This window comes from Sceloporus undulatus, chromosome 5 (assembly GCF_019175285.1).
Source record: "Sceloporus undulatus isolate JIND9_A2432 ecotype Alabama chromosome 5, SceUnd_v1.1, whole genome shotgun sequence".
Lineage (NCBI taxonomy): Eukaryota > Metazoa > Chordata > Lepidosauria > Squamata > Phrynosomatidae > Sceloporus > Sceloporus undulatus.
Window position 1 is genome coordinate 43,722,345 of NC_056526.1, and position 27,296 is coordinate 43,749,640.

Sequence of the window (27,296 nt, forward strand, 5' to 3'; positions counted from 1 at the left end):
TTTTCATTTGTGCCCAAGAAGGTGACAAGCAAATAATACAACTATTATTCTTTTAAGAGCCATGAGAGCACATATTCTGACTAAAGTGCTGTGTAAGTGGGCATTTCCTACATTGAAGAACTTGTTCATTATTTTAAAAAATCTCTGTTTTAGGAAAACAGCTGTCACTGTATTAAAAAGTTGCTAGTTATACTAATTTAAAATGTGCAGATAACTAAATCATAAATTTGTACATTCCCTCAGCTGTCAAACAACCTAGAAACATCAGGAATAAAGACACAAAATGTTTCTAGCAATTGCATGCTAGTTTTCTTCATATAAGATATTGGAATGATGATGATGATGATGATGATGATGATGATGATGATGATGATGATGATGACGACGACTTTGTTGCTTTTCAAAAATGCAGTCCATCTACAGTCTAAGATGGTATTGTCCAGGAATACTTGCACTCCTTCACAACATGTTTCTGTAGGCTGGACAAACAGGGAAAAGCAAGACAAACAGCACAACATACCAGACTGTTACTGCCAACACATTATGCTGAATGTCTTATGAGATAAATTAGATTGCAGACAGGTCGCCCAGGAAGGTTTTTACCAGATGTCCCAAGTTTTTTTTAAAAATCTAATGTTCTAGCTACTACACTGGCTCTTATAAATAGTGGTGGTTCCATACCAATATGACCTGAATAGGGGAATGTATTGGTCTCCAGGTGGTCAGGCTAGGGGTTTTTTTGGTGGGTTTTTTTAAGGTGCAAATAAATATTTCTTTCTCAAAAAACGTTTCAAAAGACAAAGTAGTGGCAGTTGACGACTTTCTCCACATTTTGCTTGAAATTTGGAGACACCCTTTTTTGTCAAGGAAAGGAAAACTTGAAAGTGTTCTTTACCTCCCATTAGTTATTTATGTTTATTGAGTTGTAATAACTCTACATTTATTCTATTGTGATATTTTTATTTCATGTCTGTAAGCCATTTTGAATACCTCAGTACAAAAGTGGGATAACTGTAATAAACTGGAGTCAGTTAAAAACTATATGACTATGTCCTTTGGCTATGTCTTGAGTCTGCCCCCCATGGATGTATTCAATTCTTATAAAAAGATCTTAGGCAGCACAAGTGAGTGGTGTTCTTCACATTAGGACCATTTTATGGGAGTATAGGAAGCTCTGTTTTCCCTGTTCTCTTGTCTCATGTAACTAGAAGTCTATTTCTGGTTTCAGCTTCCACGTTTCTTCACTGATTTTCAGGAAGTTTCAAGGATCGGTTTAGATGTAAGCCAACATTCCAGGTGTAGTAATTCAATATTTTGAGGTGTTTCCCACCTAAAAGAAATCTAGGTGCTTGTGGCCCAAAGGTCACACTTTCCCCACCCTGGTTAAATGCTGTGGGGGCCTCAGGCTTGAATGCTATGAAGAGATCAGGACCATCCACCTCCATATTCAACTAAAAGTAGCAACAACCAAATTGGGACATACAAGCCAGCTTCAAGACCTGGTTTATGATTTTGTATTTTTTGGGTGGGATAGGTGGGGAAGTAAATCATAATGTATTGTTAGTTTGCAATTGTTACTGATTTGGACATAATGATAAACTGGTCTGGTCTGGCCAGATGAGGAAAAGAGAATGGAGCACATACAAGGCTGAGGCTTGTGCATATAATGCTGAATTATAATTTAGCATTATATCCAAAGAAATTAGCTCCATTCAGTTCCTGTCATCCATAGGGAGCTTCAAAGGCCAAGCGCTGTCCATTATTTTTGGGGGCCCAGTCTGTTGATCAATGCCAGGGGTTTCTGTCTCATCATTCTTTTGATACTTCAGCATTCCTCACTTTGGCATATTGTGTGGAACCAGTCCATGACACCATCCTGCTTGGAACATTGCCACAACTGCTAGGCCACACTGTGGTTGCCTCACTATACTCACTCAGAAAACAAAGTGAATTTGACTGATATTGGAAGCTGAGCAGGATGAGGCCATGTTAAAACTTGGATTTTAGGTAGTATTAGGGATTTCCTGACAGGAAAAGATAAAAGACCCTGAGGAGCCATTGCTATGTGGACCAGATTAAACTACCATATATACTCGACTATAAATCAACCTCATGTATAAGTTGAGGGCAGGTTTGGGGGTCAAAACTGTGTATTTTGACGTGACCCATGGATACGTCGAGGGTGAAACTTAGGGCCTCATAACAAAGAATCTAAAGAATGAAGCAAAGGAAAACAATGCCAAAGAACTTAAAATTCTAGCAGACATAACTGTTGGTGCTCATCCTAAAAGCTGGATGAATGAGAGAATAGAGGAACGTCAGTGCTTCCAGGAGAGATTATACTTTGCCTTTCACCAGGGCATGGTTTCTTTTTTAAAATAAAAGTTAAAGTACAGTACTAACATTGACCTATGGATAAGTCAACTTAAGTTTTTGGGGTCAGTTTTCTGACTAAAATTTCTAGACTTATACATGAGTATATACAGTAATGGTCTCACTCATTATAAGACAGCTTCCTATATTTGTATACTTCTTTGAGGGAGTCAAGCAAGCACACATTACCAAGCTCTCTCTGCTGGCCATGCTAACAAGGTCAACAGCTAGTCATGACTGGGAAAGCAGATTCATATGAATTCATATGAATTACCATTTGTTCTTTTTTTTGGCTTAAATTCAACTGAGCCATACAGTTACCCTACCATAAGGTTTTCTTGAAAAGATTTATTCGGAGAAGGTTTGTAATTGCATTCTCTAAAGCTCAGAGGTTGTGACTTATCCAATGTCACCCACCCAATGGGTTTCTGGGGTGGGGGTAAGGGTAGGAGTGGGATTTGAACTCTGGTCTCCTGAAGTCCTACTCAAAATACTACACCATGCTGGTTCACTACTCCTTGTTATTTTAAAGCAACCTAACAAATAGGTATGTAATGGTGTTGCTGTATTGCTCTGGCCCAATCAACAGCTTTCACATCCTGAAAGTAATTTCAGGTCCATAAAGAACTTTCTAGGCAAGTAGAAAACAAACAGGCTAAGTTCTATGTTTGTGGGGGGGACAGGATGGGGAGAGGCAGGAGTCAGATTACATCCAAGGTATCCAAGGCTATAGAAAAAGAGGGTGAGGAATGGCAACAGAAGAGTGTATGTGAAGAATTACAGGATATATTTCTCCTTAAAAATGTGATCTGTGCAGTTCAATTCAGTCTAAAAAATGGAAGAAAGGAATGGGGTTGAGGAACAAGGGGTGTGTTTTTCAACCACACAAACATAAATATGCAAGGGGGGGATTTAAACATTGCCCACCCTAGACTAAATTCATATTAAGAAAGCAGTTAATATTAGTGTTTCCTTAACTAGATAACTGAGTCCTTGTTCCTATCGCTCTATCATCATTTCCATTTGTTGTTGCTGGTGTTGTTTTGTGCCTTCATATCATTTCTGACTTAAGGCAACCCTAGGGCAAAGGCAAAGGCTCTCTTGGCAAGATTTGTTTAGATGAGATTTGCCAATGCCATTCTCTGAGGCTGACAGTGTGACCTGCCCAAGGTAACCCAGTGGATTGCCATGGCCAAGTGGAAATTTAGAATCTGGCCTGTCAGAATCATATTCCAGCATTCAAACCACTATCTCATGTTTGCTCTCTTAATAGTTTCCATACTGTGACTAAGGAATATGCCATATAATCCAAAGGACCTGTTGTTTCCCCCCCCTCTTATTTTAGTGCTATTGCTGGATCCATTGCAATGCTCAGATCTTTATACTTTTGACCAGTCTAAGAGTATCTTTCATTTTCCCATGCATATCTTCCAAAAGGCAGAATCATATAGTCAGTGCTATGTACTTCATCAAGACCAATCGGATTTCATGAAATTCTGCACACTGCAATATGCAGTGCAACTGAATACAGTAACTTCACGCTACAAATTAAGTTTTTGCTACCATGGCATTAACACTACTGTTGTTGTGTTTTGTTTTGTTTTTAAGATGAGACTTAGGACACTCATCATTCATTTAAATGGAATGGGTCTTTTCAACTTCAAGATTAAAAATAACAGCAATCAGTTTCTACCCTTTTCTCTGCTTACTTAGTTTCCATAAACTCATTACTGTTTTTGTTAAACTGGCAGGACAGTTTTCAGACTATTTTGAGCTTTGTTACAGTAGTAAGGAAAAAGAATTTGCAAATGTATTTTTTTAAAAAACGAATTGTTTCAGTTTGGATGTAGCAATATGGCATGGTATCAAGTTTTTAATGGGCCTCTCTCTGTTCTCATGAGTGCACATGAGCAGGCACATGCTCAAACAATGGCTATGTTATCAATAGAGCACAATATTCACATTAACGCTAGAAGCAAGTCACGAGAAGCCCAGCCGACATCCCATCTGCTCTCATGAATTAACTTTAGGAAATCGTATGTAATATAGACATTTCTGTCTGCATATCATAAAGCCCTGACATATCCAAGCTTTCATTAAAAAGGCCCTGAGATGTGACTTGAATAACAATCTGTCTCAGCTAATTAGTATTTTCAGTTCAGCATATTCACTTTCAGACGTATTGCTGTTTGCACATGGTAATTTAGGTAAACAGATCCCATCCACAGCTGCATCAATTAACACTGCTAATCAAAACTGAATTCAGGTAATTAGGCACATTTATGCAAAAAGTGTGTAATTTGGGGGGAAAGCTAGATCCTGTAGTAATAGTTCAATAAGCAGGAGTCTCTTTTTGCAAATACGATGAAGAAACAAGGGTAATTTGGCCAAAAAAATGTACACGAATTGCAAACTCAGAGAAAAATATCTAAATTACATCTCAGCAATTAACTGGCCTGTTTTTCAGAAAGTGTATGAATTTTTAATATAATTGCCGTCCTCAATAGTATTAGAGCCATAGGCTGATTCACATCTGAACAAAGGTTTTATTTTTTTATCAAGAAGAACATTCAAGGTTAATGTATCTATAAATACATCTCAACATAGGCTTTGCTGGCAAAATTCACTCCGGTAGTTGTTTGAGAATGCCATCTACAAAACGTTTTAATATACATTTTTCAGTTAGATGAAAAAATAAATCCTTCCATTCATTCAAAAGCTCTGCATCTGTTTACCCCTGCATACAACTGTAAAATAATAAATACTAAAACAGTCCACATAAGAAAGAAATACAAGCAGATATGGGGGTGGGGGTGGGGAACGAACAACTAGTTGGGAAGTCTTTACGAGAGGTGTCCAGTCATCTTGTATTAGCTGGTGCATGAAGTTACAGTGCAGGGGACAACTGTAGGCCCAGAAGAAACAGGCAAGAGGAAAATCCAGTTTCATAAAGGATCAGGAAGTATTGAAGAAAATTGAACTTCTCTTAAGGGAACATGGGGTTGGTGACAAGTCATGGTAAATGGGGCAGGTCCAATCATTTCTGCCTCCTTCAAGGAGTACCATTTACTTGGGGGCTGAACAGACCACCCCTAAGGGGTGGCCTGCAGCTGCCTCTGTCTTCGCTGGATTGAGGCTGCAGCAACTACATGCTATGGCCCCACTCTGGCCTTTCCACAGCACAAAAAGGAGCCGCAAAAAGTGGCTGCTTTTTGCGCTGTTGAAAGGGCGCCATAGCCTCTGGCACCGTGGCATTTTGGTGTTCCTTTGGTGCTGCATCATCTGGACTGTGTGGTGAAGCACACAGTGTCACGCTGGCATGGGGGTGGAGTTGGGCATGTATTGTGCAGACACCATCACCCCACTCCGCCCTGATGCCAGCCTTTGATGCCAGTCTGTTGAGGCTGTTAGTTTCTAAATAACAGGAATATAAACTAATTTCAGAGCTGCACTTTTTATTTCTTGTGGTCTTTCAGCTACTACAGTAGCATTTGGCAATCTGTGACCCCAAACTCTCTCATTATCACCACAGTGCATATCCACTGACCTTGCATGGTAGCACTGTTGTACAGCATGCTCCTGCCTGTTCCTGCCACTTGGATGCAGAACAGTGTCTCCACAATTCATGCACATCATTCTTGCACAACTCCACAATTTACTTATATCCTTCATATTCAGGCTAATGTTCTTAGTGTATTACAATGATGTTCTTGTTAACTATATAATGGTGTGTTGATTTTTTACATCTGAACCTCTATAAGGTGCTTGAATTCAAAATAAAATACAGTGGTACCCCGGGATACGAATTGATCGCGTTACGAAATTTCCGGGATACGAAAAAGTTACATAGGAAAAAACTGTTCCGGGTTACGATATTTTTTTCGGGTTACGAAAGTTTTTTCGGCGCGAAATTCAAATGCGAAGCGCGGCTAGCGGCTTTCCAGCCGCTAGCCGCACTTCGGAAAAGCCTTTTTCGGGTTGCGAAATGTATCGGGTTACGAACGCCGCGGCGGAACGAATTAATTTCGTAACCCGAGGTAGCACTGTACAATTATAATAGGCAAGAGAGTTGGAGCCACGTAACTGGCATTGACAAATGCCTTTGTCATGTTTCAGCTAGAATTCTATGGGAAAACTTTACGAAGGGTTTTATTGATTTTTTTAAACAGATGTCTAAAATGAATCTATCAATATACCTACCCCCAGCAAATTCATGTTCTCATAATAAGCCAATATTAGTTCAAATTGATTTTTTTCCTCTAAAATATCATGTAATCTTCTCACAAGCCACAACAAATCTTTATTTATTAGTGTTTACATTTTGGCTTCTGTTATTCATTTCGGGAACAGTCAGTATGAAAAGTAATTGAAGCCACCAAAACAGAATGTTTATGGAATTTTAGTCTTTTTATGCACTATGTGGCTTTTGCAGGCTGCATATTCAGAATTTGTATTTGAATGAGCAGCCATAATTTACACACCAGAGAAGCACGGGATCCTATTCTTTGGAGGTCTCACTCTACTCACAAGCCCATAAAAAGATGATAAAGATAAAAGCTGGCTGTCCTTCCATGCTGTAGGGGGCCAAATGGCCTTAGAGCCAGCTGGAAAAAGCCCAGGAGCTCTGTGTGATAGGCTAAGGGGTAAAAATACTGTACTATGGATACATCTGAGCTCAGGGCTATAGGATCCTTTTGTTTCTCATAGCAGCAATGCATGACAATATCATTACATGCATTAAAGCATCATCATGTGCCATAAATGCACTCTATTATTGCAAGTACAATAGCAATAATGCACCAGGCTATGTGTATGGAGCAGAAAGGAATATACCCTTGCACAGGTAAAGATTATGGTGCTGCTTGGCATAGTGAAGTGATTGCCAGATTGCTCCTTGTCCTTTTTGAAATATCTATCTAGCTATTCTATTGCTTGAGAACACACAGCTTCCTATTTGTCTTGTCTACTGGATGGAATTACTGGATTGTGGAGAGGAATGCTCTACATGTGCCCAGAAACATTCAGAATGTTTTTAATTAAAATGTTCCATCCTTGATTTTTATAGGCACTTATTACTACCCCTTACCTGAAATGCTTGGGACTAGAGGTGTTTTGCATTTCAGATTTTGGAATACCTGTATTTGCATATACATAATACTACAGTACAGAACACAAGTAGAGTAATACATACTGTATTTGCAAGGTAGAGGAGACACACGGCTGGAGAAAGACACAGCTGGAGAGAGTCTGAGGATCTGTGAAATGGGAATCCAAGTGAAGTGGCTAGAGCACATCCACATCTCCCACTATTTTATAAATCCTTGCATCTCTCTCCAGTCATGTCTCTTTCCAGTCTCACATTTTTTTTGTTCTCTGAAAAAAGAATGAGGATCTGAGAGACCAGCAAGTAGGAATGCTACAGCTGCTGCCTTGGGGGCAAAGCAAGTGGCTGGCAGCAAAAAGTTTCAGTTTTTAGATCTAGTATTTCCAGATTAGGAATACTCAATTTGTAACACATTTTAACTGGCATATACTTTGTGGACTACAACTCACTTCATCAGATGCATCAGGTGCAGATTAGAAGTAGGTTGTAATCAATACAGTTCACATATTGTGATCTATGGAAGAGCATGTTTTTAACATGCTACAGTCCCCTACGTGGAATGAACACATCATTCCTTATTCACTTTTTCCAGTGCAAAGACTCCATGTTGTTTGAGGGCTATGTAAAACAGCATATATGTTGGCAGAAATAGCTAAGTGTGGAAAAAAAAAGAAAGAAAGATGCAGATATATGACAAATCCTTATTGAAGACTAGTTATATGCCATGCTTTAAAACAATCTTCCTCAGTCTGGAGTTCTCCAGATGGGCTACACTGCAAATCTCACCATGCTAGCCTTAAGTGAAGTGTGGTGGTATTTGTAGTCCTATATCTGGAAAAGGGCCAAGTTATGAAAAGCAACTTAGAAGTAAAAAATATTCAGAACTATTTGCAAAATGGTTGCATTTTTTTAATGTTCAGAAACCCTGACAGGGAGAATCCTGGACTGACAAGAACTTTTGTAGTTTGAAACTTATTTATGAAAGCTTCTTGTGTGGCTTTTTTCCTATTGGTGATAATCTCCCCTACATGCAGATTTTGTGCAGACTACCCAAACTGCAAATAGTCTTTGAAAACTACACAGCATTTTTTAAAACACTTTCTCACAGTGGGAAGAAAATTACTAAAATCACTTATTGCTTCCTTCAAAATTTAAATTAGCAAAGTATTACATCCCAATTAAAACTCTTTTAAGAATACTTTTAAAGAAATCGTTAAGACATTATACCACAAGGAGCAAGGGTGACAACCAAATATGCCATTCTGTGTAAATACCAAGGTTCTTTAAAAACAAATGGTTTAATTAATGAACCAGTTAATGAAAACATAATGAATTAATTTCCACCACTTCCTAACATTAACAATGAATTAATTTCTGTATTTCAAACAATCAAAATCAATGTGTGTTTTTTTAGCTTAATGTTTCAAATTCTGGTATTCACAGTGACCATAGGGACGGCACACTGGAGAAGCATTTCTCACATATGTGTGACAGGGTGGCTGACCTGCCGCAGAAGACAACATGAGCAGAGAAACAGCAGACAGATGAAGGCAGAAATTGGTACATGCATCACAGAGCAAGACCTTGGTTTGTAGATTCTATTGTGGTAATGTTATGCTTTAAACTTAACATCATGTTCTAAAGCACTGTATGTATGTAATCAAAAAGGGATGAGGTAAATGTCCCCAAAGAGTCAAAGTTCTTTTTACCACCACAAGCATATTTGAGCTCCTGATGTCAATGCAAGTCCTTAAGTGAGCAAGTTATTACATGTGAACAGTTTGTGTTTTCTTGTACAATTTACTCTACTGTATAAAACTGAACAGTAGTTCTAAAGATCATTTTAGATCAAAGCACCATGTGAAATTGTTAGCAATTCTTTAGTATATTGTAATCTAGAACCAAATTATATTATCAGATAAGACATTCTTCTAAAGAAATAATGTTTATTGTATAAAAAGGTTTTCTGATGGGGGTACTTAAATAGCTCTAGATATACTCAAGGCTGCTTCATACCTGTGTATTTCTCTCATGCATGTCTTTTTTCTATAGGATACATGGAGGTCACTGTATATGAAATACATTGTCACAGAGATGTGTACAAACATGGTGAGAAGCTGGGCTTGAAAATATTTCTTTTTCTATCTAAAATTCTCAGAATCCCTCAGAGAGTATGACTATGCTGGCTATGTGCTACAAGAAGTTGTAAGGTCATTAAGGTATAGTTTTGGAGCAGAGCACAATTTTTCTGGAGGAGCAGACAAACCACATTTTTTAGAAATATATGTTTTCACAATACCTTGTCAGCACTTATAGGAAAATTAATGAGGAAAAGGCCAACTGCTGGCAGCTTTCAGTCAAAGCCTAGAAAAGTCACAACTTTTTGTTGTTGTATAGATGTGCAAGAAAATGAAATTAAATTGACCCTTTTTGATTAAAAAAAATATGGATGCAACCTATACAGTCAGGATTCACTCTGCAACTCTTTCAGTTTTTATACTTGTATTGTCAGCTGTGAATGAGCATATTCTTCTTACTAGATGCAAAGAGATCTTGAAGCACCTTTGAGACTTTCATAGACCTGGTCTACTTTTTCAGATGCATGGAGTGAACTGGCACATCTGAGTAAGTCGGTTCAATTTACAAAAGCTTCTTTCACACAGTTAGTCTCAAAGGTGCTACAAGACCCTTTTGCATGCTGATATTCCAGCTAATGCAGCTATGTCTCTGACTTCTAACTAGAAACACTGATAATTATTTGACAAACTACCGTCTTGGACACCTTCAAGAAGGCTGTCAAGACGGAGCTCTTCTGGCGGACATACCCTCCTGATTCTTATTAAGACACCATGTTATCTGCCAGATTGATTCCCTGTAATTGACCATTGTAGCATGTTTTGAATTTTTTACTGTTCTTGGATTGTGATTGTATTTTAAGTATTGTATTTTACTGTATTGTATCTTATGATTGTATTTATGGTTTTTTATCAGGTTGTAACCCCGCCTCGATCTGAAGGGAGAGGTGGGGCAATATAAATAAAACTATTATTGTTGTTGTTGTTGTTGTTGTAAATGTAAAGGTTTTCCTTGACATGAATGTCTAGTCATGACTGCAGAGGATGATGCTCATCTCCATTACTAATCCAAAGAGCCAGCATTGTGCAAAGACAACTCTGGTGGTCATGTGGCCAGCATGACTGCATGGAATACTGTTACCTTCCCACCAAAGTGGTACCTATTTATCTACTTGTATTTGCATGCTTTTGAACTGCTAGGTTGACAGAAGCTGGGACGAGTGATGGGAGTCCATCCCATCATGCAGCATTCAGGCCTCAAACTGCCAACCTTGCAACCTTACAATCATCAGAATTGGTGTCTTACCCACTAAGCCACCAGATCCCATATCAGGGGTAATTTATGACCCTGAAGGGAATTCCAGTGTATTGGGTATAAATTTTTGTCCATGTTCACAGGAGTGTTCATGAATATTGCATCAAGGTATTCCACAAAACTCAAAACACCCAGAGCCAGAAAATAAATGTTCATATGAGATGGAAATTTTGGTTTGAGTACTCTCAGGCTTTGGTGTTTACAAAAAAATACAACAAACAGAATATATTTGGTGGGGAAACTTTTAGTTTACCTGTTTTCCCCTAAAACAACAACAACAACACCTGTATATAGCAGAACACTGAACATAGGAAAGCATTATTTAGAGCATTCTTCAGGTGAGAATATTGTAATGTGTCTCCTTTGAACACCTAGTAAATGTCATATAATTTGCCAAGATCAGAAGAAAAAAAGCACTGAAGTGACAGGTGAGTAAAAAAAAACATAAACGTAGACAAGCAGAGCTTGGAAAAGTTACCTCCGAGTAGCCATGCTGGTTAGGGATTGTGGAAGTAGGCATATGATACATATACCTATACATTATTTTCCATTTTGTTCCTTTCTTAATTTAAACCTTGCAAATAATGGCAATCTTCAAGAGAAGGTACATTAACAACAGATATATTCCATTAGCAAAATCAAATGAACCCTTCATATGAAAATAAATTGTAGAAACAGCTCTAAATGATATATTATGTGTGTTTCAAATTACTGAAAATATATTCATGCAGCCATAGTCAGTAGCTAAATGTCCGTTTATATGAGCATGTAATCTAGAAGTGACTGCTCAAAATGTTTAAAAGAAACAGTGTACTATATTTTTAGCTATAAAAATATTTCAAAGGATATATTAAAAGTGTTTATATAACAATGTGAACATTTGAAAAAGTATGGCAGTAAAATCTGACAGGTAGCAATTAGTAATCTATATACAAATCTTGAAAAGAGATAGAATCATTATACCTGTAGAGTGGGATATAGCTAACAGGCAATTATGAGTCTTTTAAGGGATGGATTGCTTTAAATACGGTGCTAATCCAAGCCTTAGAGTATACATGTTCAGCACCCTGAAATGTTTCCTTTCTTTCCCTTCCCATCATCCAACTGCACCAGTTCACAAGTTCAGTTCTCATCTTATTTTTACTTTTTCATGGAATCCCATAAAAAGGATTTTTTTCCCCTGGAGGGTGTTTTAAGTGCAAATGAAAGGACTAGGTAGAAGGCAGCTGCTGCCTAAGGCTGCTTAATTTCTCTACTACAATGCCTAAGCCTCCTCTATCTTGACAGAGTCAGTGGGAACTCATCTTTGATGAAAGGGAGAAATAAATTGAATAGGACAGGAGATTGCATATTTATTATCATTTCAATAACATACATCACATTTTAAAAGATAGAAACTCTTAACTATGTAGGGAGTGTAATAGCAAGATTTAGCTGGGCTCAACATTGCCATTTCTAACCTTTGTTAGCTAGCAATATGAAAAAGGAAGTAGGATCTTCACTTCCTTTATACGGAGGGAGCATAAGCTGCCTTCCCTGAGTCATCCAGCAAAGAGCTCATTAACTCTACAGGCATCCTGGAGAATGTAGACTGGTGGTTCTCAGACTCCCGGCTTTCTGTGTCTTATACAAGATTGTATCTTGACTGCCTACTTTGCACATTATAATTTGTGTCACATTTACAAATCCACCGTCAAAGAAACAAAAATAAAAGGTCACCACCTATGAATAAAAATCCCAAAATTAGAATCCCATCTACACGCACGAGAGTTTTTCCTGAAATGGAGGTAATATTCAATTCAGTAACTCATTTACATAAAGGGCCAACCAATACTTTTCAATTCCTATAAAAATAATCACATAAAGCAATCCATTTACTCAGTGGAAACACCAGGCTTGGTGTAGGGAGAGGGCTGCCGAGGGCGGCAGCAGTGGCCTGCCCCACACTGCTCATCCCTTGTGGCTTCATCGCTGTCCCAGCTCCCTCCCTGGGGAGAGGACTGGGAGGCAATGAAGCCATGAGGGGTGTGCTCACCCCTCCACTGCCCTTGCCACCACCTGGCCTCCATCCCCAGGGAGGGAGCTGGTCTGGCAACAAAGCGATGAGGGACTCACTCACCTCTCTGCTGCTGCCTTGGCTCCCTCCCTAGGGAAGTGATCCAGAAATTGGTGAAGCCACGAGGTATACACTTGTCCTTCCACCGCAGTGAGAGGAGGACCCCACCAGGGTGTCACCCCTTCTGTGGGGCGTCACCTGGTGTGGTCTGAACCCCCTGCACCTGCCCATTGATGCCACTGCTCTGACCTAGCTTTCTTCACAAGTGGTAACACACTAGGGCCCTTTTTTGGAAGGTTAGTTCTAAAAGGTTAGTTTTCCATAGCATTTAATATAGCCTTACAGTGGGGGTGGGAGAGGGCAACATATGGTCTTACAAATGTTGTTGGACTGCAGTCCTAGCTAAACATAGCCTTTCATGAAGAATGCTGGGGAATACAACCCAACATCAACTGGAGGGCTGCATCATTCCTATTATTGTTATTATTATGTTTATTATGTTTATTCATATCACGGCTTTTTCCCTGTACAGGGACTCTAGCTGACTTACAAATCTAAAACAGTCCAAGTTAAAACACTATAAAACATACAAAATACAAGCTTAAAAAACAATTAAACAATTCAAACAATTAAAAACATTACATTATTAAAATTTAAAGTTTGAAAGTCTTTAAAACAAAAAACAAAACAGCATTCATGTCATGCAAAAGTCTGGTGGCATAGAAACATTTTTACCTGCTGCCAGATGGACAGCAGGGATGGAGCCATCCTGGCCTGCCTAGGGAGGGAGTTCCAGAACTTGGGAGCGGCCACTAAGATACAGTCTATGCACATTATTCCTACCATTCCTATCCTTCTTGCAGTATACTATTTAGCCATGATCCTTTTATAATATCTCCTCAAGCAAAAATATCAAAGCATTCCCTTCAGCTGTAATTCAAACCATTCCTTTAGTGATGAACTGGCCATCAATTAGTCAGTAAGTTAGTGAGATCAATTAAAGGTAGGATATATATATAAATATATATATATTTTCAAAAAATAGACAAAACACAAGGCGAGCAAGAGCAAGAGTAGTAAACACGACAGGAAACTAGTAATTAGAGTGAATTCAAACTGACTAATTAAGAAGGGATTCATTATTACTGCTGTGCCATGCTGAGTATGGTGCAGCTACAAAGTCAGTCAGTAAAACATTGTAATGTGCTTCACAGGAAGCTTCTAGGAAATGACACAGTAGCCCTTCCTCTAGTCCGCTTGTCAGGTGCAGTATGAAAGGACCACATGATCCTATTATGATCCTAGAGAGGACTGATCATTGAATAATGTAATCATTAAGATAATAGTGATCCTAAGGATCATCTAGTCTAATCCCCTTCCAGTGCTAGAACACATCCTTCAGGAAAATATATACAGACAGAAACCAATCTGAGAATGATTGACCTAATTCATTCTCTTTCTTCTCTATAATAGCAGGTAAACTGAAAGAATAATAGCAGGGGGACAAATTCTACCATAAATATCTGCTTCAGTTTCTGTCCTTTAATATTCAGACCAGCACTCAAATCTTCAATCTCTCTGATGAAATTCAAATATGCTTCTGAAGCTTTATTTTTCTTTGGGTCAATATCAGTACCCCAAATCTCTGTTTTCATGTCATGCTCTGAAATTGCAGGGTTCTGTTTGCTAATGTAATCAGTATTTGGCTGAATTTGCAAAATTCATATCTAAAAATGAATCTTGGAACAACTTTCATCAACTTTCTGAACATTCTGAATATTTTGATTTACTATTTTATTTTGCTAAGCTATTTGGGGAAATATTCTTTATTCCACTGGAAATGCGATATCAAAATACCAAAAGCACTCATGAAAGTATACACGTGACAAAATTAATAAGGATGTTTTGACTCTGATCTGATTAATCATCTGATGCCTAATTAATAAATAATGGGCATAATATACTAACTCTGAAGTAATATTTAAATAAAAGATAAACTGTTCTATATATTGAATACAAACATTACAATAAAAGTTCAGTCTTGAATAACATTCACAGCCCTGAAACATTGTGCCTGCCATATTATGGATACCTAAAATGCCATTTTGTTAATAGGCTCAGTTTTCCAAATAGTCCAGTATATTCAGAACAGTTGGCATATAATTAATTTAATAATTAACATAATAATAACTTGAACTATTATTGAAGCCTATCCTGAGAATGTTTTTGTAAACATAATCAAAAATCAGTTTCCTAAAAGCAGTAAATATATGTGTGCATTAAATGGTGCAACCTGATATACATCTATTCAGAGGTAAGCCCTGCGAAGTTCAATGAGAGTTACTCCCTGGTAAGTGAATGTATAGGACTGCACCTCTTGCCCTCTTTAAATTATATTCTGTAGTGGCTTGCCTACTTTGCCAAAAGATTTTTTAAGACTCTGTACAAATTTAACTCTTCAAATGTTTCCTGTGTCAGACTACACCATGAAAAAAATTATCCCGTATTCATTGTGTTGCAAGAACCCAACTTAATGTAGCTATTTTATATACACTTATATGGGAGTAAGCTCCTTTGAGCTTCTGATTTGACATGCATCCAGCTGCACCTTAATTCAACTTGTCATTTAACTGATCATATTTCTCTTACCTGCTTTTTCATAGTATCAGTATATGATTGTCATAGCATCAGTGCATTCATTCTGAAATTCCTTTACTCTGAATTCTGGAAAGCCATTTTGCTATTCAAGCTGTTTTGCCCAAGCTAAATCATGGTCCTCTTGGCTATCTTCTCAGCATCATAGAGAGAGAGGAAGAGAGAGAAAAAGAAGAATGATGATGATGATAACCCTTGTTTCTGTGTTTGCATTTAAATTGGACTGACAATTTTAGCACTGGGTTTTAATTTCTGAAGGGTTAATCACTCAACCAAAGGTCCATCATGCTTTAATCTGGAATAAAAATTGCTGCAGCCTGAGTCACCTGAGAGACATTTATTATACTCTTATTTCAGTGCAGAGAATGCATCACTAATCTTCTAACTCTTTACATTGGCACATTTGCTATTAACATGCTTCTAAAAGTTATTAGTTCCTCTGAAACTATTATGAGGAGTTCATTGCTACATATACAAGGAAATAATCCTGTTAAAAACCAGGCACATCTGCTATGACACTGCTTTAGCATTTCCTCCTGTAATCCATACAGACATTTAGTTCTCCAGCTGAGTTTTAACAATGCACTATGTCTCAATTACATGAAATATTATGTGAGTGCTGATTAAAATAACAATATACTTGTTCTAGTAGCCTAATCTTTCATTCTGTTTAAAATTTGCATTACTAATCTGGTTTTTCCCCCCTCCCTTCTATATTTATACAAATCTTTGTTCCAGACAAAACAAGGTGTTTTTTTTCAAACCAGTGAACAATAAAAATGCCAGGAATGGTTAGAATTATTATCTATCACTGATCATGTGAGAAAAAAAATATCTCTGACCAATAGTTTTCTTTGCATAGCTGCAGTTCAGAATAATATCTTGACAAAATGATGCCATTTCTATTTTCCACAAATTTGACAAGATATAATAAAATATTTTAAAATACTTACAGAATTGCTATGCATGAAATCATATGCATGGAATTTTTTTTAAAAAAGTCTTATGGTATCAATAATTTTTAATATACTTTAAAATCTGCAGATGACATGCTGCTAGCAGAAAGAATGTGTGAAACAAAATAATTTTCAGAGAGATACTGGCAGTCAGAGCTACAACTCGTTGCATTAGTTACAATATACTCAGTTAAAAAGAAAATCTAAAAGAAAATGCATGAGAAAACGGTCTTCCAAATTTGGTTAAAATACACAATTCCACTTCCAATAATCAGCAAATGAAAGCAACTTCTCCTTTTTCAGAGGTTTATTAAATCCAGATAATGGAACTATGACTAGCTTTTCCGCAATGTTTTCCTTCTGTGCATTTTCCTGTGGTGCTGCATACATCAGCTATTGTTTTCTTTGTCTTTATTTCCATAATATCCCATCCATTCCTCTTCATATGGTACATACACACACACACACACAGACATCACTGTCAATATTCACATTGATATGTTAGACTAGCGATAGCAACATGTACTCTAGGGACAACTATGTGAGCAAATAAAGCACATAAAGAGAGTGGGGAAAATACAACTGCAAAGCACAAAAAAATTGAACAGTCATTTTTAAACCATAAAATGTGTAAATATTTCAGATCAACAGCTGAGCTATTTAGATATTTCCTAAATATTCTGGTGTATCCGAAATTCGAACTGTTAATCAGATATTTTTACAAATATCTGTAGCCATAAGAATATGCATAAATGTATATTTTTAGCAACATTTCTTAATGTAATGCCAGTAAGTGAAGTCTTTGTCTCCATTGACTTTAAGACACTTTCTTCCTTTAGGACTCACAAAAATAAAACATGGAAATCTTCAAAAATCTGTCTGAAATCTGTGTGGTGGTGGAGGGAACATAGAAACAATTACCGTATTTATCTCTATTTTAAATAGATTTTGTTAAGAGCATTGACAATGATAAGATAATTTAATGTTGATATTAAAGCATAAACATAAAATAATAAAGTAGATGGAGACTTCGAAATGAAAGTTTAAGTCCTTCGAGATCTTAAGACAATGAGAGAGAATGAGAGGAAAATTGAATTGTGAAAAGAAACATACCATTAGCCACCCAGGAGCATTATTTCTCATTCTGCCCACATAGTTCTGCAGATCCATTAGTCCAAAAGTCGACTTTGCTGTGTTTCTCATCCTCATGGGCAACGACGGCATTAGACTGCTGGCAATTTTTTTTCGATTAAACTTCTCAGACACGGTAGCAACTTTGTTAATTATGATATTAGGCAGCTGGCGGGCACGATCAATCATCCGCTATAAGAAAGCCAGACAATGAGACATCTAATCATTGCAACGAGAGCAGATAAATTTTGTTCCTTTCTTATACGTGTCAGAGATTCTATCCCTCCTGACCCCTCTACACTGCCATCGACTGTCAAATTTAGATTCAGCAAGCTCCCGGCTTTTCTTTATCCCTGCCTTAGATCTGAAAGTCCTGGTTATCAGGAAGACAAGCGTCACCAGCTGTCTCTGAGCAGGAAGGCAATCAGGTGAATAGTACTTATTATCTTTCATTGCTTTCTGAGGAATGACAAGATTGATTTGGGACCAAGAACACAGCCATATCTCAAGAACAGTTAGCAGGGCTTCAAGTTCAGATTGTGGTGCGTATGTAAATCTGTACTGAGGAATTTCAGTACTAACATTAATATCATATTCTTACATTTAAGGGATTAGGCAAAACCCTTAAACATTTACTCAGTTCCTTTTACCCATGAAAATAGGTATTCCTTTTTTGATTCCTCTCTTCCCAAAATGGCCAATCCAACTGCTACCTAGGGGGCTGCATTTCACAGTTGGGTGGTCTTAATTGGACCCACAGAAGCTGTTGGCTTCCATTAAAGACTTGTTTCTTGGCATTTTCCATCTTAATTAGTCTCACACTCTATACACTCCTACAAGTGGAACAAGCTCCTGAATTCTGATCTTGGAGCACCATCATAAATAAATGGTTATTATTCACATCCCTTGATTTGACAACAGATTCATGCTTTTCTTGAAGGTGGACAGTCACTAGAGATGATTAAATCCTTACAGCAAGATGCCTCATGACAATTAAGAATAGATCACGGATCATTTAAATCCAAAATATTATTTTTAATATATACACATATAAAGAACTCTGCAGGAATCTTAATATAACCTATTACATCATGTAACTTTACCTATACCGAGATACGTAGTAGAGGTGCTAAGAAACCTCTTTACTGAATTCTGAATGTGTGTTAACGGGACATCACCTAATGTGCATCAGTGTGCAATGTGCATCAATATTCACAGCACAGTGGTGCGCATTACACAATAATATGCATCAATGTACATTACACAACAGCACAGTTTTAATTCCTACAGATGTAGGTCCATTTACAAAGACACAAGGCCCCACCAGGATGTTATTACTACCCAACATCTCATGGAAAAGCACACTGAGAATTGTTTTTCAAAAAAGATTTCCCCCAAAAAAACAACAACAAAGGAGCAGTCCCTTTCCAACTAAGGTAATTTTATTGAACAGCACAAAAATTATCTCCTTTTTCAAGTACTGTTAACATTTGTAGAGGAGCTATAGCAAACACATAATGTGAAACTCCACTTTGACTACTCATGGATTTCTGCAATAATTTGTATCTTAGAATCAAAATATTATTTGTATATGACTTTGCAGCCTTGCACTCCAGTCTGTGTTAATGAACTTTAAGGATTATGAGGCAAGTAATTTCCTTAGATCTTTTAAAAGTTGTTGCTAAAAGTGTGAAATACAGCTCTATTTTTAAAGCTAAATAGAAAAAAATGGAATACTTTGGAATATTAGTTATTCTGCCCTGCCTAACTGTCTTGATATGAAAATACTACAACAAAATCAGTCCATTCAAACAAGTGCAAAATTCTACTCAGTGACTATTTTTGAACACCATATTTATTTATTTAAAACATTTCTAGATCCTGTTCTCTAGAAGTCAAGAATCTCACATGTGTAGCCATTTAAATACATGTACATTCACAACTAGAATCCCAACATGACTCTCACAACCAGACTCCATCTGACTCCCTTTATTGTCCAGACTAGGAAGAGAAATTTATAACATCAGAGTTGTATAAACAATAAAATAAAATCATAGCTGTAAAAGTGGTTGTGCAATCTTCTTTCATTCCCCTTAGGTATTAGAGCCATCTCCTACAATCTTTAATATTGTTTTTTTACAGTTCTTACTGTTACATATCTAAAATTTTGATAGAGAAAAGTGAAGCTCCATAAATATTCTATGGCCCTCTAACCTGATAAAAGATTTACACACATTTAAGGTTTGGTGCAAGGAACATTTGCATATGCACTGAAGCAACTGAAAAAAATAATTAAGATTTATTACCTAGTGAGGACCACCTCATCACAAAATAAATTCACTTATGACAACAGAAGTCTTAATTCATTTAACTGAGGCCCGTTACAGACGGGCCTTTTAGTACAGAGTCAGTCCGTACTAGGGTTAGGAAGGTGCGGTGCTTCCGCACCCCTGTAACCCTAGTACAGACTGAGTCCGTACAAAATGGTGGTCTACATGGGGGCCGCCATGACGGCATCACGACCGCGGCGCCTCTATACGGGGCGGCACAGATGTGATGTCGTCACTCTGCACGAGAGCGCTTAGTGCACCCTTTGCGCGGAGCAGGAAGGAGCTCCGTTTCGGAGCTCCTTCCTGGTTTGCGGCGCTGCTTTGTGTCGCTGGGCGCAGCATTCAGACAGCGGCCTCTTTCTCCTCCTCCCCGCTGCCGCGGGGTTTCCTTGGGGCTTGAAGCCCCAAGGACACCCCTTTCCATGCTGTGGGGAAGCGGCCTTTTGCCGCTTCCCCATGGCCTGGAAAGCGGCAGATTGGAGCCTCAGCGGCTGCCATTCTGGCCACTGAGGCCCCGATACCCCGGGGAAAGGGGCGGGTACAGGCCGCCGCTTTTCGGCGGTCTGTAACGCACCTGAGTTTTCTATTTTCAGCCTGATGTTTCCAATGGTTTCAATGTGAAGGGGATGATCAAGCAAATAAAATAAAATAAAATAAAATAAAATAAAATGAATTCTATGAAACTGAAAATGAAGGAAGGTATTCTTTAATGCACTGAAGCATGGTGCCTATAGAACCACAGAAGCAGTTTTCCTGGAACAATATAGTCACCCCAAGATTACACGTGTGTGCACACATAAGTACCTGCAGATTTGCTAACCCCCCCCAAAAAAACCGTAGTGATGATGAATGGAAAGTAGAATGAAAAAAGAATCTTATCCGTAGTACAGATGTCACGTTTCTGTTTATTTCACTAACCCTGCATGCCACATGCAAATGTGATATATTGTTTCATGGCTCATTGATAAATCACTGGATACAGCAAGATTTGTGGAAATATAGAAGTACAGTAAATCAAATGGAACAAAACCTTGTTTAACTGGTGGCTTGAAATCCAGATAACTAGTTGGCCAGATAAATGAGACTATTATTCACACAGATTTAAACTGGGAACATAGTGGGTTTACTTGCAGTGCAATTTTAGCATCTTTCCCAAGAATGAAATCTTAGAATCATAGAATCGTAGAGTTGGAAGAGACCGCAAGGGCCATCCAGTCCAACCCCATGCCATGCAGGAAATCACAATCAAAACATCCCCGACAGATGGCCATCCAGACTCCCTGTAAAGACCTCTAAGGAAGGAGACTCCACTACACTCTGAGGGAGTTTGTTCCACTGTCGAACAGCCCTTACTATCAGGAAGTTCCTCCTAATGTTGAGGTGGAATCTCTTTTCATGGAGCTTGCATCCATTGCTCCGGGTCCTAGTCTCTGCATCAATCCTGCTACTTAGCCCCAACTAAAATAACCCCACTGAATCAGTTGCTAAATGGTGGACCAGTACATTAAATCTTATTAATTTTACTTTAGTTGGAAAGAGCAATAGGTTTCAAGCTACTCTGCTTACTCCTTAGTAAATGTTCTTAGAATTGAAGCCTCACATGTAAATCTGTATTTTTAAAAAATGTTTTCAAATTCTTTCTCATTGCCCATTAAAGCCTTCTTAGCCTTTTGGCTAAGGTCAAGTGTGTACTAATTGTTTTTCAGGAAACAGTGTTATGTTGGTTTGGTTTTTAAGTTATTCATTTATGGATTTGCATTACTCACTTATTCTTAATAGCCATGTGGACAAAAGCAGAGTATTAAGGCAGAAGCATGAGACCACTACAGCACAGAAATCGCAGGGGATTAAAATGAACACATTGTGAATCATCATTAGAACGGCATGATACTTTCTGACTGAAAGTCCTATTAATTCCTGCATTCTCAACCAAGAATCTTTTGGAAAGAAATAATGTACTTGAGGCAGGGAAGATGCCTTCAGCTGTAAAGCCTCTAACAAGTATTGTACTATACAGCCTCACATTTACAGCGCTTCATAAATAAAGGTTAATAATAATAATAAATAGTTGTGGGTAAAACATACACTGAGAAATATAACTACTCATAATAAAAGGCCAAAACATCTGGAGAAACAAATATTCAGAACCATTGTTCCAGCATTTTGAAATAATTGTGACATTTAAATATTTGATCATTCAAATATTCTTTAACTCACACAGCATATATATTAAAATCAGGATGAAAGCATCTGTTCCAGCCACATTATTGACAAAGTTAATGTATTGAATTATATTGCCAGCTTGGTTTTCCCAGAGTGAAAGCAAATATAATTTTAAAATAAAAAGGGGCCCAAAACACTCAACAAAAGTCTTGTTTTCAATATGTACTTTTGCTGTGCTACAATTAATTCTTCAAAATACCTCACCCCACTTGTACAGGAATGATGGAATTGAAATCAATATATACTATAATCAATATTACTAAATATGAATGTCAATCCAAAACAACATTTAAAGTCATCAAACATATTCTACCATAAAAAGGATAATTGAGGGGCTGTACAGAAGGGCTGCCTCTTTTCATCCCGGATTGGGGCCACGGCAACCATACGCCACTGCCTCCATAGAGAGCAAAAAGAAGCTGTCAAAAGTGGTTTCTTTTTATCTCCCCGGAAGGTGCATCATAGCTGCGACAGGGCTGCATGATGACGCCTCTTCCACGTTGCGCCGTTTGGGCACTGGGCTGGAATCACAACATGATGCCATGTGCTATCTAGAAGGGTGCGAAGCATCATGACACAATGGGGGTGGAGTCACAGCATCAAGCGTATGGACACTGTGCTGTAGCTCTGCCCACAGGCCGGCACAAAGTGCTGGTCTGTATTGGACCTTACTCTTCAATGGAGGTTTGCAAATGTAGGATTAGAAATATTTTATTTTCCATCCAAATTATTACATATTAAATTCTTAAAAGTACAAATTTAAGCTGAAGTCCTAGATAGTGATATATGCCCTAGCAAATATATATGCTATTATTGCCATAAATCATTCCAAACAATCTTCCACTTCACCTAGGACTTGGGTGGTCAGCTGCAAAGAAGACATTGCTAACTAGACAATGTGCTTTTTTCCTGCCCATGGCTGGCTGGAACTGCAAGATTATTTTGCTGTTCATTCTTTCTGTCATTAGACGACAGGCTGGATCAGCCCAACACGTTTTGCTGTCTGACGTGAAGACCTAGGGGGTGTCCAACCACTTTCTTTTGCAAAAACTGACAGTACTATGGGGTTGAATCTTTTATCACTCACAATGGAATAATGTCTCCCACCATGCTTAAAGGCAATAGGTTAGCTTCCAAGATGCTGTGGAGTTTGCACAGCACATAAATCTCTCCTTCAACATATTGTTGCCACTTCCCTTCATATGTGGTCTTAGAAGACCACTTCATTTTGCCATACAATTGAGCATTATGCTGTACTACACTGTTATAGTACTATTATTACATGTTTACTGCTTTCTGTAAAACCCTGGGATTTGCAGTTTAGGGGAGGCATTGAGAATTCTTAGCCAGAGAGCTCTTGGCCCTCACTAAACTACAAACACTAGAATGCCACAAGAGGTAGCATGGCAGTAAAAGTAGAATAATAGCACTGTAACAGTGTAGTGTGGTAGAGGTATTGTCTGGCAGCCACAACTCCTCTGTTCTTGCTTATGACATGTGTGAAACAGAGGTTTGAATATAAATCAGTCCCTGATGTGAGCAAAAAGAGAGGAACCATGGCTGGGTCAGGATACGCCTTCACACGGAGAAGCTCTATACATATATGTAAGTTACACACAGAGAGACTCTTCTCTTGCTTGCTGTGAAAATTGACAGTGGATACAGAACTAGCCATTCTGGCACCACAACCTCCTTCATACATTCAGTGAATGAGTTGCCTTCTGGATGAGTTGCCTTCTGGACCTAATTTGGGGACAAAGTACTGTAAAATCTTACATTCCAATCCTAAACATATTTACTCAAAAATAAATTTGACTGAGGTCAGTGAGTCTCATGTCCAGGTTAGATATACTTAGAATAGATGTCATGAATATAATCCCATCAATATTTTCTCATAAGTCTTTATGATTATATATAAATATTCACAAGGTTGCATCCTGGTGGAGTGGATGTCCAATGATACCCAAGGACAAGAACATACAAGCCTTAGTGCTGACTACACCTTTTAAAGTATTCTTCTAAATGGTTGATTCTGCTACAGTCTATCTTTTCTTTTCTTTTTTCTTTTTTAATTGGAAACACTATCAATTGGATGTTGAAAAATATCTAAGACAGAATTAGGTGGCCTTAAACCCATTGAAAACCATCTCATTAATCTGAGAAAACTATTGCTTGATGAAATCAATGCGTTTAAGCATTGGTTTTAAGCCATAATTAGGATAAAAAAAATCAACACTTGGAAAAGAAAAGAGAAGTTCTAAGGTAAATCCCCAAAAGCAAGTCTTGGAAGTTTACTGGACAGTTTGTAAAAGCCTCCCAGCATCCATTCAGCATTGCAGAACTGGAATACGAAAATTCAGAAATAAATGTTTAATTCAATAAATTAAGTACTCAAAAGCTGCTACAATTTTCATTTGTTTTGAGCAGAACAGCTCCAAATCTCCAAACCCAGAAGACAGATTCAATGCAATTGACTTCTAGATAAGTGCATAAGAACTATGTCCTCAGTCTCATAGCATTCTGCCAGGAAGAGAAAAAATCAATTGTAGCCCATTCTGAAGGCAATTGTAAACTTTCAGGTAAAATTTGAACTGGATGAGATTTAAAGTGTTTGATAGCAAGAGTTCAACTATGAACAGGAAACTATTTATAGCAGGAAACAAATATCTATGATATAACCCAAACCATTTGGGATTCTCTTTAACTCTACCAGACTATTACTCTGAATGACTCCAAACTGAAGAGAAGACTAAATTATTTAGACACTTTAATGATTATTACCATCAATAAGTAAATCTACGGTATGTGACATTTTACCTCTGTAATATTTTTTCTAGGCAAATGAAAAAACATTTCCATCAAGCATATATAGCTTGATAATGATTCTATAAAATGTGTGCAATAATTTGTACATTTGTATAGATGATTCCATGTCTCATTTTAAAGTTGGTGCTAATGTCAAATATTCCTTCTCAATAAACATAAATTTCTTGGCCACTTTGTGTATTTTCAAATTATACACATGCCAAACAGTTATTGTTATATTCAAATTATGCCATAAGGTTCAATTCACATTTTTTTAAAAAAGGAATGCCAAGAAATAAAGGAGAACAAAGTAAAAATGATGAATTCATTTGGAAAAATAAAGCTGGAGTTGGGGAGAGCATGCATTAAGATGAAAGATGAAACAGATGCAATACACAGCAAAGATCAAAGAGCTCCATCAATTCATTCTGAGAGTCAAAATCCAGCTGAGCATTGGAGCCCTGCACACATAATAAGGAAGGTTGACTAAAACATAAGGATTAAACAGATGAGCTGTCTCCTGTGGATGTACGGCAGGGAGACCCTGCTGAGCCACTTGTAAAGACACTTTGGAATGGTACACCTGCTATTCTACAGTCAAACCCACAGGAAGTCAGCCAGGAAAGGAAAATAGCCACTTATCTAGTAAAAAGCAGCTTTCAGGAAAGTGGAAATGTCCTGAATGCATGCATCTTTCTTTGAAATGAAATGGTAAATTTGAAAAGACTATTGCTTAACTACATCATATTTCCCTTCTTAGACCTGGTTTAATAAATGCTTCTGTAAAGAAAAAATATAGCAAAAACATTAGCAGACGCATCTTTCTTTGCAATTTACTTCACATACTAGAAATCATCATCACATATATCATAAATAGTATCCTCTGGATAACTCTTAGCATCTCTTCCATTTTCACTATGCATCAATGAAGGATCTCGCATTCAGGGTAAATACAATGCAATATTGAACAATTTTAACAGATTTTCTTACTGGATGAGATGAAAAGAGGCTCATGCATTTTTCAATACATTTTTGCAGAAATTGGAAGTATAATCCAGTGCCATCCTGAATGCAAGCGTGCATATTCACATTATTGCGCGAAACATTATCACATGCATTTGCTGGCATTCCAAACGCACTCCGAATGCAATTCCACAATAATCCAAAATTAAGTAAATTTGGTGAACTAGCAAATTCACAAATCCTATTCCCAGGCTACTTCACATTCAATTCTATGTTGTTTGGTGTAATATGCATGTCTGTTTTGGCCCTGGTATTCCCCCTACATCAGTTCCCATGATCCTCTGTTTCTGTTTTGGCTTCTGGGACACTTAGGTTTTCCCCAGCAGCTGGGAGGAAAAGCAGCTGTTTTTGTCCAGTCATGGTACAGGGCATTAGGCTATTAAGACATGCAAACTTCCCCACCCGAAAACCCATGTACACTTGTTAGCCCAACAAAACTTTATTTCCTCTTATTCTCATGCCATATAAAAATCAGCTTTAGAGGGTTTTCAATCTCTGCAACACAGAGGGCTGTGGGGAGTGGTGATGAAAGAAGAATCATCCCTGTACCAGGTCCCTGATGTAAGCCGTAATGTGCTATCAATGGAATGACCCCATTGATGCCAGCCAATGGAAACATACCAATGTGGAATGGCAGAGAGATTTCTATAGCAGCTATTATATCTAATCTTCATATGATGTTTTAGTGCACTTGCCCTCACAACAAAAGGATTGTCCCCATTTTACCGAAAGTTAAATAAATCATATAGAAAATGGCTTGTCCAAGCAATACAATGGGTCATGAAGGATCAATGTCAGCTTCATTCAGACATTTGGTGCTTGGTAACATTCTTCATTTGATGTAGGCTATGATAGCATTTTGATGTGCTAAATGGTATGTAATGCAATGGAACAGAGTGGGGACACATTCTCACAATGAAGAAACTAAGGTGCCTCTGAGCACCAGCTCATCCCAGATTTTTTTTCACCACCCGAACTGAAGGTATACTGTATTCCTATCTTGCAAAATCCCATCTTGATTTTCAAGTTAAAATTTCTTCTATCTGAACTTATTTTGATGAGGAGGGAAGGATTGTGCTTGGTAAAAATCGGGGTTCAGAAAACCAGGAAATCACCTAATAAATCCAGATCTTAACTTCAATGTAAATGACAAAACTGGAAAAGGTGGGTAATTAGCATACTAAAATTGGTTTATCTGACCTAGTTTATGTGCATTTTCCTGTCTTAGATACTTATTTCCAGGCACTGAA

The 27,296-nt window shown here is 37.8% G+C and overlaps 1 long non-coding RNA gene across 3 annotated transcripts in view; it reads right to left on the reverse strand.

The window, feature by feature from the left end:
• The window catches only part of LOC121932271, a 119,119-nt gene that overhangs the window by 32,139 nt on the left and 59,684 nt on the right, over positions 1 to 27,296 (reverse strand). For all 3 annotated transcript variants that reach the window (XR_006104305.1, XR_006104306.1, XR_006104304.1), the window contains 2 exons: positions 17,648 to 17,857; positions 15,573 to 15,710 (listed from right to left, as the gene is read on the reverse strand). This is a non-coding gene — a long non-coding RNA (uncharacterized LOC121932271). The remainder of the gene's footprint in view (positions 1 to 15,572; positions 15,711 to 17,647; positions 17,858 to 27,296) is intronic.